This window comes from Lepisosteus platostomus, chromosome 18 (assembly GCF_059453375.1).
Source record: "Lepisosteus platostomus isolate fLepPlt1 chromosome 18, fLepPlt1.hap1, whole genome shotgun sequence".
In the NCBI taxonomy this organism is placed as follows: domain Eukaryota; kingdom Metazoa; phylum Chordata; class Actinopteri; order Semionotiformes; family Lepisosteidae; genus Lepisosteus; species Lepisosteus platostomus.
Genome location: NC_142628.1, coordinates 271,945 through 289,354, shown reverse-complemented (window position 1 = coordinate 289,354; position 17,410 = coordinate 271,945). Strand labels below are relative to the sequence as shown.

Here is a 17,410-nt window from a genome sequence, read left to right as displayed (position 1 = left end):
CTCCACTTTCACAGAATTGAATTATCAGGCGGGGGTGACATCATCCCACATCAGAAAGAGGAGCCAAGTGAGGTGCGTGTCCATCCTGGTGGGATGCTGACAAGAATCCCCGGCAGGACACACGATATTCCCAGTGCTTGCAGGACAAAGGGCTCAAATCACACTCCAGTGCACAGGAGGGAAATGGTCAGCCAACCTCAGAGTAACAAAAACAAGGTACATTAAAGCCCCCAGCCACTCCCTGAACACTGATCTCTGAAGGAGAGGAGTTCTCTAGTCCTGTGGATAGACAAGAAAGCTTTGTTTTCCTAGCACATCCTTTGACAAGTTCTGTGAATTAACAGAAATATGGAAGGGGGCACAATTTTAAGCAATGTTAAGGAAATTAAAAATGTCTGACTATGGACAGGGACTGTATATGGTATCTGGATGGAGCACACAGACAGCTATATGCAATATTCCATATGAACTGCACAAAGCCGTACAGACTGTGCCTTTTCTGCCTGCTCCATTGTTACAGAATGCCCTTCTTCCGATTCTGAGAGAAAATTTCTTAAGCTTCTCTTCCAATCTGATCTTTAAACTCAACTTTTTCTATGGCTTATATCTGACTTACAGTTTATCCTGCATGTTCTTATTTCATTTTTTTATTGTATTTTGTTTTTTTCTTTATCATTATGTGCAGCTCCCTGAGGTTTGGTAAGGTGCTTTATAAATACGTTATTATTAATAATACCCATCCATCATAAAAGTGTTTCCTTCTTGTTATAGCATGGTAAATATCTACCTAAAATAGATCAAATGAATCTTGTGTTTATGGCATTTTAAAACACTGGTCAGTTCTTAAATATAATCTATAAGCAATGAGATAAATTTGTTAAATGCAGTTAACTGCACTGAAGTTTATTGCAAAATAACCACTTTTAATAAAATTACAAAACTGAGTTGTCTTGTGGTTATAGACCATTTCTGGTCCGCAAGGAAAAGTGCCACCTGCAGATGCACTGGTGTAGAATCTCTGAAGAAGACCCACTTACAGCTCCTGAATCAACACATCTATCGATCACGTCAAACACACTGTGAATTCAGCAGCTCTTGCCAAATTAATCCCACTGTTCCATAGAAGTTAGAACCTTTGGTGACATTCCATTAGCACATTAAATGGTCCACTCTTCAGGTATAGCAACTGATTCACAATTAGCAGACATATCAAACGCACACCTTCTCAAGTGTGGGTCCTACATTTGCTACAGGATGCATTTTTTAATCCAGTAGAGCGACTGTCAAGTGACTAGCTCTCCATTTGCAACGGGCTATAAAGCAATACCTTTGTGTGAGACTTCTCTTACCCTAACAACGAACAAGGTTGTGTTGGAAATGTTTTTGGGAGCTCACCAGCAGCAAGTCTTTACTCAACATGCAGTGCAGGTGTGCCCATGTGCTTGAGTTAACAACCATCACCTCAGGCTATACTCATGGATCTGGGCACAGATGACAGGGACAGCCTTGGTTTGCCACATATTTTGTATTTATATAAACCTTTCATCCCACAGAATTCCACAATATAGGTGGGAGAGGCACTACATCCACTACTGAGAAGCAGCCTGTACCTGTTTGACACAGGATAAACCAACTGTGCCAGCAGCTCCTTTACACAGCAGTTCAGGAGGAGATGCGAGAACTTACTTCATCAGCTAATCTAAGGAGGTAAATTTATGGAGACTGGATTGTGCTAGTCCAGGGTTAACTCCCCTCTTTTTATGAGCAGTACCATGGGATCTTCAATGACCAAACTATCAAGACCTCAATATCATGTCTCATCTGAATAATGGCAGCTCCTACAGCAATGTCTCTTGTCACCATACTGTGGTATTACTGTGTGGAAATTCTGGTCCTGAGGAAAGAGCATCACCTACTGGTCCACCATCACTAACAGCAAAATTTTGTTTTTCCTTGCTCAGCTTCCAAATTCAGGCTAAAAGACATTAATGGCACTGACGAATAGTCCAAGTTATAGTAACACCATCCATCACCATCCAGGACATAAAGCACTGCTAATTTTTGTGGTGCATTCACACTCTGTGAAAATAACTAGCTTCATAGCATGCCTGCACTTATCATTTATTAAGATGTAGGAATGAACTTTGAACCAACAAAACTCTTTGCAATTCATCTTCAGTTTATCTGTTTTTGTCTCTCAGTGTGCATAGGCTGAAATCTCTTGTGTATGTACAGTATCCACAAACAGTTCATAAGCACATTGATTTGAGGCAAGCAAAGAGAAGGCTGCTTTATGAAAGGATTTGCTTTTGTGTGACATCTACTGTATATGAAAATGGGGCAGCACAGTAGAGCAGTGATCAGCATTGCTGACTCGCAGCACTGGGGCCCTGGGTTCAGTTCTGGAACTGGGTGCTCTGTATGGCGGTTGTATGATCTCCTGATGTTCGCGATGGGTTTCTTCTGTCTGTTCTGATTTCCTCCCCCAGCAAAAAGACATGCTGGTGGGTTGACTGACTTCTGGGAGAACTGGACCTGGTGTGTGTGTGTGTGTGTGGGCCCTGTGACTGACTAGGGTGTACCCTGCCTTGCACCTGTTACTTGGCTCTGTGATGCTGACTGGGATGAAGTGGTTAAAAAAATGGATGGACGGTCATGTATGAACACATAGGACAAGCAATGAGGATGGAGTTAATCATCACATCTGGTATAGAAATGCTATTCTAAGGACCGGTGCATCACACAGGACTTGCAGCCCTAAATGGAAAAGCTGTAGGTAGAAAGCGGAGGAGCTTTAAACCAACGCAGAGCCAGGAGGCTTCCTGAGAGGAAACTCTCGCCGGAGTGCTGCCTGCCTGGAAACCGAGCCCCTCCCACCGTCCCTGTGCGCATGGTGGTATCGCAGGGACACCTAGGAGAGGGAGGAAAAACAAACGCTGGGAAAGGGCTTTGTCAGCAGTGTGGCACAGGAAAAACTCTCCCAACCGGGATCAGACAGAGAACTGAAAGATCAATGGAAAACAGCTGCTGATAAAGGCCCTGTGTTTTCCTCCTGAGAGGAGAGATTAGCATAAAGCTGTGAAAATTGTTTTTTTTTTTTAATTACCACTTTTGTCAGATGCCAGCATTATCTATACAGCAACGTAAAGCATTACAGTAAGAATATACAACACAAAGTTTAAGTTCAGAAGTTTACATAGGGAGGTACTGGAATTTCCATAATACTTCAGATTTATAAAAGCACTGCCTAACCACAAAATGTTTCCCTCATGGACAAAGTTTCTTACTTTACTTATTCTTTGTTCCAAATCCTAACTTTCTAAATTATCCCACTAAATATGCAATATGTAAAAATTAATATTACTCAAAACATTCACATTTCAATGAAAACTATCCTTTTTGATTTGAAATTTGAAAAAAACACCATTCAATTCTCCTTTCTGTGGAACCAGACTGCATGCATCAGAGCTCAATACAGAGAACTTATGAAGCCCAGAAGGTGCAGAAATGACTATAATCTAGACAAGGTACAAACCCAAAAAATGACAGAACAAGAACTATAAAATGGAAGGTCAAAGATCTGCCCAAACAAGGCAGGTAAAATCTACTCCTCTGCAAACCACACATGTTTGGAAATCTCTTACTTCATCACAGGGAGTGGTGCTTTATTGACAACACCCAGCTTTTTCCACAAGCAAAGACGGATGACAGCAAACACTCCTAGTGCATCAGGTGTGTCTGCAGCAAGCGCAGAGAACTCATCCCTCAGCTGCCTGGCTGCAGTGGAGCTGGGCGTGATATCACCAGGGTTCATTACAGACAACTGTAAACTTCCTGCTTGGGGACAGGATGCTGCACCCTGTCGAAAAAGCACTTGTGATGAGCCAGTGACGACTCGCAGGGGTTAAAGCAATTCCAGAGTCCTGGACTGTGTGTGTGCGCCTGTTTTTTTTTAAGGGAGCTGTGATGGAAACGGTTTTCTTGTTGCGAACATCTGTACCCTAGCAACCTCACAAGCAACCAAACAGTACCTGCCAAACTGTGAAGGAAGGTAACGCAATATTTATAGATGTGTCGAGCAAATGCTGCTTCTGACAAGCTACAAAGAGTAAATCCATCTAGTTTAAATCTCTGTATCGACATTCTACAAGGGGACACATACATCGAGATATTCGCCTACACAATCTCTGCAAGTTAGAATCCCCCTAATTTCTTGACCCTCTCCTCTATATCCGAAGCCATAGAGCTTAAGGATAACGGCAAAAGCTCTTTAAAGTGACACGGTGAGGTAGCAGGGAAGTGAAAGCCAGCATTTCAACCTGATGTTTTGTCAATGGAGTCCCCCCAGGAGTGGGACTGTAACACTATGGCAGAGAGCATATCAAATATAAGATTAGGAAGCAGGCAGGTTAGGACAGTAAAAACCTCTGCAGTTCAGAAAGATTAACATAAAGAGAGATCCTATCCTCAAATTGGCACAAAGCCCATTACTGAAAGTTTCCTCAACTTGGGTCTGTCAGTGGATAATGGACTGGTGTCCTGAACAGAGCTTATCCTGCCTTGTGTCTGTCTGGCTGCCTGGGCTCTTGCTCGCTGTTACCCTGCATTCCCGATGAGTGGATGATTGGGTTTTTACTCAAAAACAAATGTACTTCAAACAGTAATAAAAGTTTAAGAAAAAACACAAAATGCTATTACTTAAAGGCAGATCTAGTTTGCAATCCTATTTACTAGCCTTGTGAAATCAGACTATAATAAATGTATTTATCTTAATATGATTTTAGTCTTTTGTAGTTCTGAGAACCATGGTCGTGCGTACTATAGCGTAAACTTTACTCTAGCAAATGACACATGGATTCCTTGGAACATACCACTTTATTCACTAACAGCTACTGCATATAAAACAGATTTATTGCCCACAAAAATGGGGTTTTATGGTCTGTTCCAACCTGCCTATGTGAACAATGGGTGAGAACGTTTCTCTCAAATGACAGAAACAATCAGACTGGGATGGAAATATGCAGCAGAAGAAAGCATTCTCATCTCATTCTCAGATTTTCTCATTTTCCTCACCAAAGCACAGAGACAGACATGGTAAAGTATCTGTAGCTTGGTTTAGCAAACCTCTTATGAGACCCCTCTATCAGCTTATCACAAACCATATTTAACCAAATTAATCTACTAAGAGCAGATTCTCAGACAAGGCCTCCTTCTTCTTCCTGCTGTCCAATTCAAACCAGCACACGAGACACAGACCTAATACACTGCAAGCAAGGCACCAAGCACAAAAGGGAGTAGACACAACCACATCATTGTTGATATCTGAACTTGTCTCTCTCCCATGGCCTGATGCAGTTGATCGTACAGAAGGATGACAAGGTTTTTATACCACAGAAACAGAACTGAAAGTGCTCATTGTTCCAAGGCAGGAGTCTGAGATCCACAGTGAACCAAAAGGAGAGAAAAGTTCTAAAGGGTTTGCGAATACAGATGTCTTTCAATAACGAGACAGAGCTACAGCTAAAAAAACGATTCTTCACTTTTTGGAAAAGCTAAAAAAACCTGTCAATTTTGAATCTGAAGAAAAATGAAATACTGTAGCCGATTTGAGAAACAAAGCGCAGATACTAATAGTACATTAGTGTGACAACCCAGGGTGTGAAGTCAAACACTTTGCCAGGTTGTGTGTGTGGAAGTGAGGGTACTGATTCTGGTATGAGGGGAGGAAAAACTAAATGATAGACTTCAATTTATTTAAATATTCAAGTCTATCAATGAGTTTTTCCCTCTCTGGTCCTGGGTCTGGCCTGCGTGTTCGAAGTGCAGCACGAAACCGCTCAGCTGACACACATGGGCACCAGGCAGTGACCCTGGTAAAAGAGCTGGAGTGAAAGCGTGCACCATTTCAAAATATTTCCAAACCGAAAATAAAAGCGTTTCACTTCACATGTACAAGAAAACGCTTGGAGCTAAAAGATTGATGCCTTCATTCTGCAAGAAAAAAAAAGAACTAAGACTGAGCCGCTTACATAACTGGAAGCCCTGTAACAGCTGCCGCGCTAACCCAAACCAGGGGGCAATTACGAAGCTGAATCGAATATAAACAAATTAATGGTTAATAACCAAACAGAAACTCATGCTTGTTTCAGGATTAGTGTTTGTGCAAACAGTGGGGGAAGCAGCCCTTCTGGGGAACAGCACCTTCAAACAGAACCAGGAGGCACGGCTCCTGGCAGAATCGCACTCGCTGAACTTTCACCTGCTGATGAACAATCAGCTGTTCTTCACACTGCGACTCCAAAAGGGTTTTAATGAAGTCCACATCACCAGGCCGCCAGCCTGGGAGACGGCACTCCAACATTCTGGCTGCTCTTCCAATTCTGTTTGCAAGAAGCGTGCAGATTTCTACACTGACAACACTGACTTCGGCAAGATATCAAACTGCATGCCAACGGATTCCTAGACTGAAAAATTCCCATTTTAGAAAACCAATGCAGAGTATGCCGATAAAAGTTATTCTGCAAAAAGTATTGCCCAGATTAACTCAATTTAATGAAAGGAGGTTATACAGTACATGAGTAAGATCCTTATAAAAGGATGAAAGCAGGAAGAATAACCTTGTTTTGCTGCTACCATAACTCAGACATGATCCCTTGCTCTTGAAAGGAAAATTAGTTCCACCCATTTTCTTTAAAAATCTACTTTTCACAAAGCGAGGAATTTACACAGTAGTGAGGCAATCATGAAGGGGAAATGGTCATAATTAAGCAATAAGCCTGAGGGGGACTTAAAAAACAAAGTCTGTAGCAAACCTATACTGTAGCATAAACCAAAACCTACAAAAAATTTCAGTTTCAAAATGTTGAGACTAAGATATACACCTGCGTTTCCCAGAAAGAAACAAAGCAATGAAGCCAAACTTAAAAATGAAAATAAACCAGTGAACAAAAGTTTAATTCAAGAGGCAGCTGCCCTCATGACACAACGTAGCCAAGTTGCATGAACACATTCCTGTTATTCAGGGCCTTGAAAACAAGGAGAAAAGCAGAAATGCTGAAAATAAATGTTAATTGTGCTCTACATTCAGTAATATGATCTACACAGCCTGCTGCTTCAAATAACAGTGATGCTGTACTCTATTCTCTTGTCCCCTTACTCAAGGCGATATGCATGCGATATGCGTGTGTGTGTGTGTGTGTATCAAGAAGCCTCAAGCGGTAGAAATGAGCAGCTCGTTTTGAAACGGTATCAGGCCCAGGAACGTGAGGATAATCTTACATGATGGCGCAATGAGACAGCAAGCTGGGTCCGCTGGACATGTGTCAAGACCGTTTTCACCCTCAGCGAGACTGCACTGCGTCAGCAAGGACAGTACAGCACTGCTCACGGCTGCCAACTCCTCCAAAAAACACCAGCTCCAGATCACAGTATTTCCAGTTGCAGTAAGCAATTTTAAAATAAAAGGGTGAAGAAACGCTAGGTTTTTATAGGTACCCAACAATTCTAAATCAGTCAAGACCTGAGCATCACGGTAATATAGATGAATGAGGCTGACACAATTAATTCAAATGGAAGTTGTCAAGAGTCCAGGGTGGAATAAAACCAGAAAGCAGTGACCCTGCAGGAGCTCATACATCGCCAAAGCTTAAGACTTTCAACCCGATCATCATCTCCTCTGCTCGCACGAGGGATCGAGTCCCCCATGTCAATTTTTGAGGGACTGTATTTGTTTTTTCTCAGTCAGGTCAAACTAACGCACTTTGAGCATGGCATGAAACTGGCATTCAACCTGAATGCCTGCCAGCCCATCTTCACATGAAACATACTGCACTGCAGAAGTCCCCCCGCTCAACAACGCAGGCATGGGGTTGGCGCAAGAGCCAACGTTAAATGAAGGTTGCAAAACACTGCGGTCTACCAGCTTGTGCAATAACCCCCTTTTGACTGATGCCACTGTCCATATAAGGTCAATTTGTTTCAAATCTGGTCTGCATGGCAGAAGGAGGCAAGAGGGATCTGTGGGAAGACAAAGATGGCTCCTGTGTCCATTGCTGGGCTCCTGTCAGACGAGCAAAACCATATGGGATGTTTTACATGGTTTGAATACAACAAGCTAGACAAGTTGTAAACCGAGGCTATATTTTTCAGCATAATGCATTTTGCTTTTAATTCACTATACAGAGTAAAAACCTAAAGTGAGTTATCGGTTCCAATAACATTTGTTGTGATTTTAGTCTATTATGTTTGAGCAGGTAGCTGCGTCAACTTGCATAGGAAAGGAAAAGAGACAGAAGGTTTTGGCAGTGAAGCCTAACTCGGGTGTCCCTTTACTTTTCCCTTTCAGCATGGATTAAGCCTTTACCTTTGTGTTGTTACTGTAACAGGGGGCTCTGCTTTCACAATAGGCAAGAGTAATACTTTATGATGCCAAAAAAAGGGGATGGAGAAAATTTCAGGACCAATGGTGTGCAAATATTACTGGAAGATGGGCAGTTCACACAATGCCCATCAGTAAACTTGAAATGCTTACTGGATGATCTTGACAATGTCTTCCACACAAAATTACATCATGTGCTTTAACACAATTTAGGATTAATGCCACTTCTCTAATGACACTCATTTGCTTCACAGACACTCGATTTAGGTTGCCTTGCACTTGTTGCATTGCCCTAATGAAAGAAGAAAAACACAAAAAGAAAGCATTATTCTATGCCTGTGGGTCACAGCTCCAGTCCTGGAGGGCGCAGTATCTGTGGGTTTTCACTTGATCTCTCCTCATAACGGCCACAGTGACCTCATTATTACCTTAACTGGACCCATTTAACACTTGTCAACTTCTCTTCAGCTTCAGGATTCTGGCACTGCAGGACTAGAGCTGTGCACCAGCAGTCCATGCAGCTGACAGGAGAGAAAAAACAGCAAACAGTAAACTCAAATGGAAGTCTTTTGAAAAAAATGGGCTGCTACCTGTGGTAAAATAACTTCCTCATTCACCCAAAGGACATGCACAGCTACTAGAGACGCAGCAAAAAGGCAATTCTGATACACTCTACATCACAGCTCTGTATATAAAAGACCATGCTTATAAACAACCGACAACAGTGACATCACCCATCATAGTAAACAAAAAGACCCAGTGGGCCAGAAACTGTAGAACATTGGCAGAACAATTAGAGTTAACCATCGCTGTTATCTTGCCGAATGCTGAGCTGTGCTGCCTCTGCGCTTCAGGAACCAGGAGGAATGATGGGAAGGCAGCAATGCCACAGTGTTGTGTGCTGGCCCATAGGGGCCCCTACAATTTTCTCCACCCAACTTGGAAACCCAAACGTTCCCAAACGTGCTTACGCTAGCCAATATTTCAGTTCTGAAAATACATTTTAGTGGCATTAACACTAGAAAAATAGACTGGAATGTAGAAAGGTGCTCGAGTGCCACACCCTCCTATCCGCTGTGCTGCAGCAGTGTGGACCCACAGCCTTATCAACAGGTTTCGATCATGGACATGTTATAAAATGAAGCTCTTACGTGCACTAAGAATAAAATGGAGCAGTAACCGTCTTCCTCTACTGTAAAGTTATTGCTAAGATCTGAAATCCTAGTATACTTTTACAATGGGTTCTCCTCATAATATCCCAAGAAATCTCAAACCTAAAAGGAAAATGAGACACCACCCTCATAACAAATAGCACTTACAACTGAACTGCTCTAAGGAGAAAGACTTCATACAGAAGGGTTTTAGATAATAGTATGTTTGTAATGGTTATGGACCGCAGAAAAGGTGTCCTGTTGGGGATGGAAGTGGGAACACTACTCCTAAATGGGGTTAAAGATTGCAAGGCAGGTGAGGTCTTCTCTGATGATATTGGAATTTACTCAAGCGATTACCAGAGGCATGAAATTGTGATGAACTGATCATGGCAAATAAATGTTCTACAAATCAGCCCACCAGCTCAGCCATCAAAGCCTGAAAAGAGGAGGCAATGTGCTCGTGACCAACTTGATCCACGACACATCAAGTTTTTTTGTTCAAAAAGCAAACGAAAGCAACGTTTCGGAGCCCTGTAATCAGGAACCCAGAGCCCTAACCTTATCACAACCCTAAGCTCAGGAACAACCCAGGAAAATGCTTCAATTGCACTACATCTGGAGGGTGTTTTCACTAAACAAAATGACACAGTTGTCCTGAGTATTTCTGAAATGGCAAGATCAGATGAAAGCTGGCTTGATGCATATTCTCCACTTCGCACAACTGTGCACGGCAGCAAATGGAAAAAGCCTGGAGTGCGCAAGGCCTGCACATTTTGCTACAGCTTTAATTAGCAAAAAGCTACCCCTTTCAGCTTCCATTAAGCCTGCCTTTTAAAGCAGGGCATCATTGATGAACCATGTCATCCGCCTTATATAGATCTACTGCAGACAACCAAAAAAAACCAACGATAATGGATCCAAATCTGCAGAACAGTGCAGGGATATTGGGTCTGTTTCCCCTGTGCATAGCCATTAGAGACTTTAATTGGTTAAAAGATCCATGTTAGCAGACCCACAAGCCAGCATAAGAGATAATTGATTTTTAATGCAGTGATAATGGTAAGAAGAACCTCTCCTGGGAAAGGTCAGAAGAATGAGGCTTGAACACTGACAGACCAGCACCGTCACTCCCAACCAACTTTGCTGCTGTCGTTGCCATCACTGGGCTACATGAGACCACACCACTGTGCTTCAAGGAGCAGTCCTCAATGTACAATACAAAATAAAAACAGACCAGTCCTAATTAAGGAACAAGTAAAGGTTTATTCTTACTGAAAAGAGAAGAAAGGAAACGCAACGTTTCGGCTGTGGAGCCTTCTTCGGGTATGACACATGGAATAAACCATTACTTGTTCCTTTGAAGCCTACACATGCTGACGCAGCTACCTACTTGAACTACAGTCCTAATTTATGTCATTTATTTCCCTTCATGGCACTTACAGTGTTGTGATATAAAAAACAAGTCGAGGAGGTACAGTAAGTTTTCACAGTGAGTCAATAAGTCACAATCTAGGGCCTCACGGGACAAGGCACTCTCGGACACACAGAATTACACTTGAAAGAGAGTATAACTCGGATTTTCACATGAACATCGTTTACTGAATCACAGTCCTGAAATGAAAGAACAATATTAGGTGCACAAAAATTCTGCAGGCAAACTGAACAATTATGTTCTGAAGTTCTGAAGGGGCTCTGAAGAAACAGTCAAGCAGACGCAAGCACACTGCCAGCTCCCCCATTTCCACAAACAGGGATAAGTGCTGAAATGCCATTTTACTCCATTTCTTTCCGGCATTCCTTTAAACTTCAACCTGAACTTTCAGGGAAAGGGCTACCAATGCCTGCTTTGTAGGACACCGTACTGATGTCACCATTAGTCGTTCACTGGTTGTCACTTCTCTCACTAGAAGACATGCATGTATATTAAAAACTACTATCAATCCATCCCAGTACACAGTCAAACAAAGAAAACCTAAACGAGTCTACAATATGTAATGTCATAAACTATGACCTAGTTTGCTGACTTTTAGTCCCACTAAAGAAAGCCTGATGTCATTTAGTTGGAAGCATGTCTGACTAACAGATGTCCACAATTGCTTTATTGGACAATCTTATGTACATCTGATGGCCTACAGCCAACAAACAACAGATATCCAGCTTGTTTCCTAAAGCTCCTGGGCATACATACAGTATATCAATAGAGCATGCACATGAACATGCCACTTAGCCAAGCCTGACTACATTCACTACAATGCACGACTCAATACCAGATGAGATCTGGATATCCGTGGGCTGGTATAGACTATTCTTTTAGATGTTTCTTTCTGTTTCAATGATAGGAGGTTCTTGGCCAAAGTCTACCATCAATGAGCATGTTTGATAATTAGTTGCTACAATATGGGGTTTCAACAATATGGCTGGTAACTTGCTCCCCACACCCACTCTGTGTGAAAAGGGGACATTTTTACTGCTCATTCTGAAAATAACCACTGCTGACTTTCAAGATTGAAATTATTTTTTAAAGGAATAATTTTACAGGATTTTGAGCTCTTGGGATCAGGTTCTCCTTGAGCCTTTTCTCCAAAGGTTCAGCTCCTTCAGGTTGTCACTTAGGCCAGGACAGTCTGGTTGATCTTCTCTGGACTCCAGGACAGCAATATTATCTGGTATTGTGGTGACCAAACTGTACACAATTCTCCAATTTTAACATAACATCCTATGATCTAAATTTTACACTTTTAAATACATAGCCAACATTTCTGTTGGCCATTTATTGCTTCCCCACATTGTGTAGAAGATGTAAATGATGTGTTTCTGAGCAGTGGATGTCCTCAGAGCAGCTCTCTACCTGTGACAGGTTACAGCACCACTCAGCAACCCAAACTGCTACAACTTCACAATGACAAACCACCACCTCAGCCCAGCAGCAGTGTTTGTAAATTGCATCACCCTTCACTAGAACGAAAACTAGATTAATTCTAAAGGTTCTTACATTCACAGGGCTAGCTCACTGATCAATGACACCAACACAATGTTCTAGACTCATTTCATGCTTTTTTTTTGGTGTGTGATTTTTGTGGAGTTACCAGACATTCTGGTAGGTTGGCCTATGTGCGAGTGCGTGCCCGGTGATGGAATGACGTCCCGTCCGGGGTGTACCCCGCCTAGAGCCTGTTGCTTGCTGGGAGAGGCTCCGGTTCTGCTGTGTCCCTGAACTGGATAAAGAAGTTAGAAAATGGCAATTAAAGACAGGTGCTCCATCTTCAGCACAGAGCTGATACCCAGAAGCAGTTTCTTTGGGCCCTTTCAGGCACAGTAACATTTCACAGTCGCCACCCTGAACGTCAATACTTTGGCACATGGAGACTCATTTTCAAGATTAACTCATCTCATTGTTGACACAGACGAAGAGTGTAAGGACAGGCTTGTTTCAATGTGCTCTGAGGGAAAGGAAACGCATTACTGTGTTTATCTTTCCCTGCAGAAACTCAAAGTGAGCAAATGCTCAATCAGTTCAGCAGTTCTGATGACTAAATCTGGGTCTGCATCGGAAAGCCTTGCTTTTTTCCCTGCTACCTGAAAACTCTTTGGTGATTAGAAGCGAGATCAATTTATCAGCCTGTCTTTTGCAGAGTGACAAGCAGCTAGACTTGTTCAGCAACAAACTGCTTGACAAGGAAGACCGTGAGTTAAGCCGATATGAGCACATGTTCAGTTTACATTTTTCTATTGCTGCTCTATTGAAGGTCACTGTGATTTTAAAGGTTGCCTTGCCCAGCAGGTTCACAGCAACCACGTAATCCAGCTCTCATCAAGGTGTGAACAGAACCAACATACCTCCGCTTCAAGTTACGATAACAAGAGGCTGATGAGTGCAATTACTATTGAGGGCAAAGAGACTTAGTCCAACCATCCATCCATTTACTAACCACTTATTCCAATTCAGGATCACAGATTAGCAGGAGTTTATCCCAGCTTGTAATGGGTGCAAGGCAGGATACACCCTGGATGGGACGCCAGTCCATCACAGGACACACACAGATGTACACACAGTCACACCAGGATCAGTTTTCCCTGAAGCCAATTAACCTACCTGTATGTTTTTTGGACTGTGGGAGGAAACTAACACGAACACAGGAAGAAAATACATACTCCATGCAGATAGAATGCCAGATCCAGAATTGAACCCTTCAACTTAAACCTGGATTCTTTATATATTGATTTTAAAGCCTTGAGCAAAGAGTAATAAATAAATAATAAATTTTACCATGAACTCTTCCATAGATCCCCTGAAGAATTTGGTGCAAATTTTGTTATAAAACAAAATTAAGGGCACTATGTATGAATAAAGGAAATCCTAAAAAGACTGGAAGACATCAGTATATCTGCATATTGGAAGTGTGTGGCCTACACAAATATTGCAGAGTAACTCACTTCCCTTTGCCTTGAGTATTCCCTTCGCTGGTGACGTAGTCCCATCAGACGCTCATTTGAAAACACACAGGCATAGTCCCATATTCCTCCCAGTGTCTCTCCCTGCTCAGGACAGCTGGCAGGCAGCAAAACAAACTTCAAACAAGTGATTCAGTTCGCAAACGGAATTACAGACACAAAAAGAGCCTAAGGCTTTGAACAAATCAAAACACTAAAATGAAATGTCTTAATCTCAGGCGGAACACAAGCTCCAGTCCTGGGCCTGGAGAGCTGCACACCTGCTAGATGTGGTTCCAGCCCTGCTCTCAGTTACACAATTGAGCCCTTGAATCAGGAGCATTAATTTGAACTGTTGGACTGTTTTCAGCTCTAAAAAATGTTGGAGATGGCCTTTTTGCTATTAATTTCATAAGCAACATAAAATACCAAACTTTTTAGTAGAAAAAAACTTGTATAGACTTTGATCAGGCGATTTGTTAGTTTAGCTAATGCTTCAATGAAGTCATCAAGCTTGGCTGAAATAAAAATCAGGAATGGGAAACTAAACCACAGTTCTTCGGGGGCACGGCAATAAATAACACAAGTGTCTTTAAACCTGTGTCAGAACAAGAACTTCCTTCAAATACAATGAACCAGAGACTGTCACTCTCTATTTCATAGACACAATTAAGAATAGTTATTGTAAAATCTGTTAATGTGAGTTACTTCAAGGCTCTAATCTTACATTTCTATTGATTCTTCTGCTCACCAGTCTTGTCAATAAGCTTTAGTTACATCTCTGCAGCATTCCCGAGACAAAAAAAAATGATTTGTATACTGGAAAGATAAAAGGTTTAAGGTTAGCCAAACCATTATCAATTATTTTACTGTAGGGTGTCCAGTTTTTCAAGTATAAAGAAAAGCGAATCCCCAGAATCCTACACATCAGATGGTACTGGATGTTATTAAAAAAAACTGCAAAACCCAGGGGCTGTTTGCATTTGTACCATTTGCTTGGCCGAAACAGAACTTCATAAAACATGAACCAGATAAGATGAGGAAACTATGAGATAATGCACTTAAAGAAGAGGAGGCACATTTTTACACAAAGGGTTGCCTGAGCATGGAACAAGCTGCCCTCTGATGGAGATGAAGCTGACACCCTGGCTTTTTTAAGGAATAGCTGAATGGGAACCTCATATCATTTAGCTCTTGGCACCCACAAGAGCAAATGGGCTTCCCGTCCCGTTTCACTTTTGTACTCAAAACAATGGCGCCCATTATTACCGAACTATTTTTGCCATTGAGGTGCATGTCCACGTCCGATCTGGTGCGCTCAGAGCACCCTGCACCCAAACTTGTCAGGAGTTTGAGTCCCTTTCTGTCGGCTACCTTCGGTTCCCAGGATATCGCGACGGTCAATTTACAAAGCGCTGAGGAATAATCCTGAAAGTTCTTTGTGAATATCAATCATTTATTATTAAATAAAAGTCGATAATTCATTTGAGGGCGTTATGTGGCCATGCGTTATAAGGACGTCTTTCTGAAAGATCTCTACAGCACAATTTGTGTCCATCGCCGTGCAACTGGAAACCGCAGGGATTATCGACCGCTTTTTTCACCCTCAAAAAATTGTTAATGTGAAACTAATTTTAACTACGTTTTTTTTCCCCAATCCGGAAACTGTTCTTAATCATTACCTCAATAAGTGCGACTGCTCATGCTGTTCTGGCACGCTTTAAAAATCAGGTTTGAGACTTAAAACACAGCACAATACTGTGCATTGAGCCAATACACTGGCTTTTACCAGGGTGATGTCAGATGTGTGTCTTATCATAGCACGTTTCTTTATGCAAGAGAAAGGAACTTCTTTAAGGTTCCTTACTGTTAAAAATGGAAATCCGAGTTCCTGTTTGCAATTTAAAGAACGATTTCTTACTGGTGGTGGAATACGGTAACTAAATTCAGTAAGCCTGGGACTAGTATAAACTCCAATAAAATGTGTCTAGATTTTCAAAAACACGGTGTTATCTCCGTCTTTTCCAGGACAATAATGACGTGGATAAGTGTTAAAAAAGCTGAAGCATGCATTAATCGTCCAAGATCTTAAATAGTGTAAAATTATATATCTAGTCAGAAGGATTCGCCCAGATTTATACATCAGAATGAGCTTCCGGTTCCGTGAGGAATCCACTTTGAAAAATACAATATATCGACGCGCATTCAGCTATGACATTCAGGTACCGTGTTTATATACAAGCGCTGCTATAAATCTCTGCAACAATAATCGATTTCAAACGGGTTCCCGCTTTGCTTTGTTATTAGCTCGACCAGGGAGGCGTCACTTCGCGTTACAAATGGTTTTGTGTCAACAACGCAATAGTCTGCACCTTTTAAAGAATAAAAAATGCGAATAAAGTAAAATTATTGTTTTTTAAATATATCTGATGTTGAGTGGAGGAATGTGACTTCCGCAGTGCTACAATGAGGTTTCAGTTTTGCTGTGGCGGGCGACACCCTAGTCAGACTTGATTCACAAAGAGCCGCAGTCAAGAAGCAGCAAACTGGAAACCAGCAAATACTGTAAATGTTTCGCCGCAATTAACCAACTGAGCCCTTTCTACAAACCGTAAGAGAAAACTGGCAGCAGTATCTTTCCGAGAGCCGGTGGCTGTTTTCCCTTCGCCTCTCTGCAGCAGATCCTGCACTAAGTTTCCAGGCTCCGTGCGCTCTGCAGGTTAATGGGAGCACAGCCGAGACAAACGCTTTATCGCGTCAACAGCAGCTTGGCTTCGGGAAAACCGCCGCTTTTTTGAGCCGTTTTACAACTCGCACGATTTTGTGCGTTGCAAGAAATAGAAAAGGAAAGCTCATCTTACAAATAAAAAACCCACCATCAGCGGGGTGAGCGATGCAAACGACGGCTTTTATACCTCGGTAGAGCTGGGCGGCTGTTTTGATTTTGGCGGATCCGCTGCTCTCCAAACGCCCGGAGAACCAAGGAGGGAAAAAAATACCGCGCACACGCCTCAATGAATAATGTTTATCTGAAGCTTCGTTAGCTGCGAGCAGAGAATGATTACAAAAGCTGAGAAAGCGGCACGATATTTGCTTACCAACAAAAACCCCCGCTCTCCCGAGCGGTGGGAGCAGTGCAGACCTCTCAGAGACAGCGCAGTCCAGCGCACAAACTCGCGATCCTCCGGCCGGAGCGACGGCTGACCGGTGTGCTTCTCTCTGCGCACCGACCCGGCCGCTGCTGCTGTCCGCCGCCTGTGCTGGCAATGCCCGCCGCCGCCAGGCGCTCTCCCGCTGCTCCGGGGAAGGGCTCCGCCGCTGCCGAGCAATGTGCCGAGTGCGCACGGCGCCGCCGCCCAGCCCAGCCCGCTCATCAATCACGCCTCCTGCGCTCCGCGGGCGGGCTGCTCGCCGCGCCGGGCGGGTAGCGGGGCGGGGCGGGAGGCGA

General features: G+C 42.7%; 1 protein-coding gene across 3 annotated transcripts in view; it reads right to left on the bottom strand.

Annotated features, from left to right (window-relative positions):
• The window catches only part of LOC148645403 (GTPase HRas), a 37,153-nt gene extending 19,804 nt beyond the window's left edge, over window positions 1-17,349 (bottom strand). The window contains exon 1 of one of the 3 annotated variants that reach the window (XM_088611637.1): window positions 17,061-17,349. The gene's annotated coding sequence lies outside the window, so the exon portion shown is untranslated. Of the gene's footprint in view, window positions 1-13,965; window positions 13,987-17,060 lie in introns of those variants that run through there. The other 2 variants (XM_088611632.1, XM_088611634.1) reach the window with 2 other exon arrangements.
• Between the last annotated feature and the right edge of the window lie 61 nt (window positions 17,350-17,410).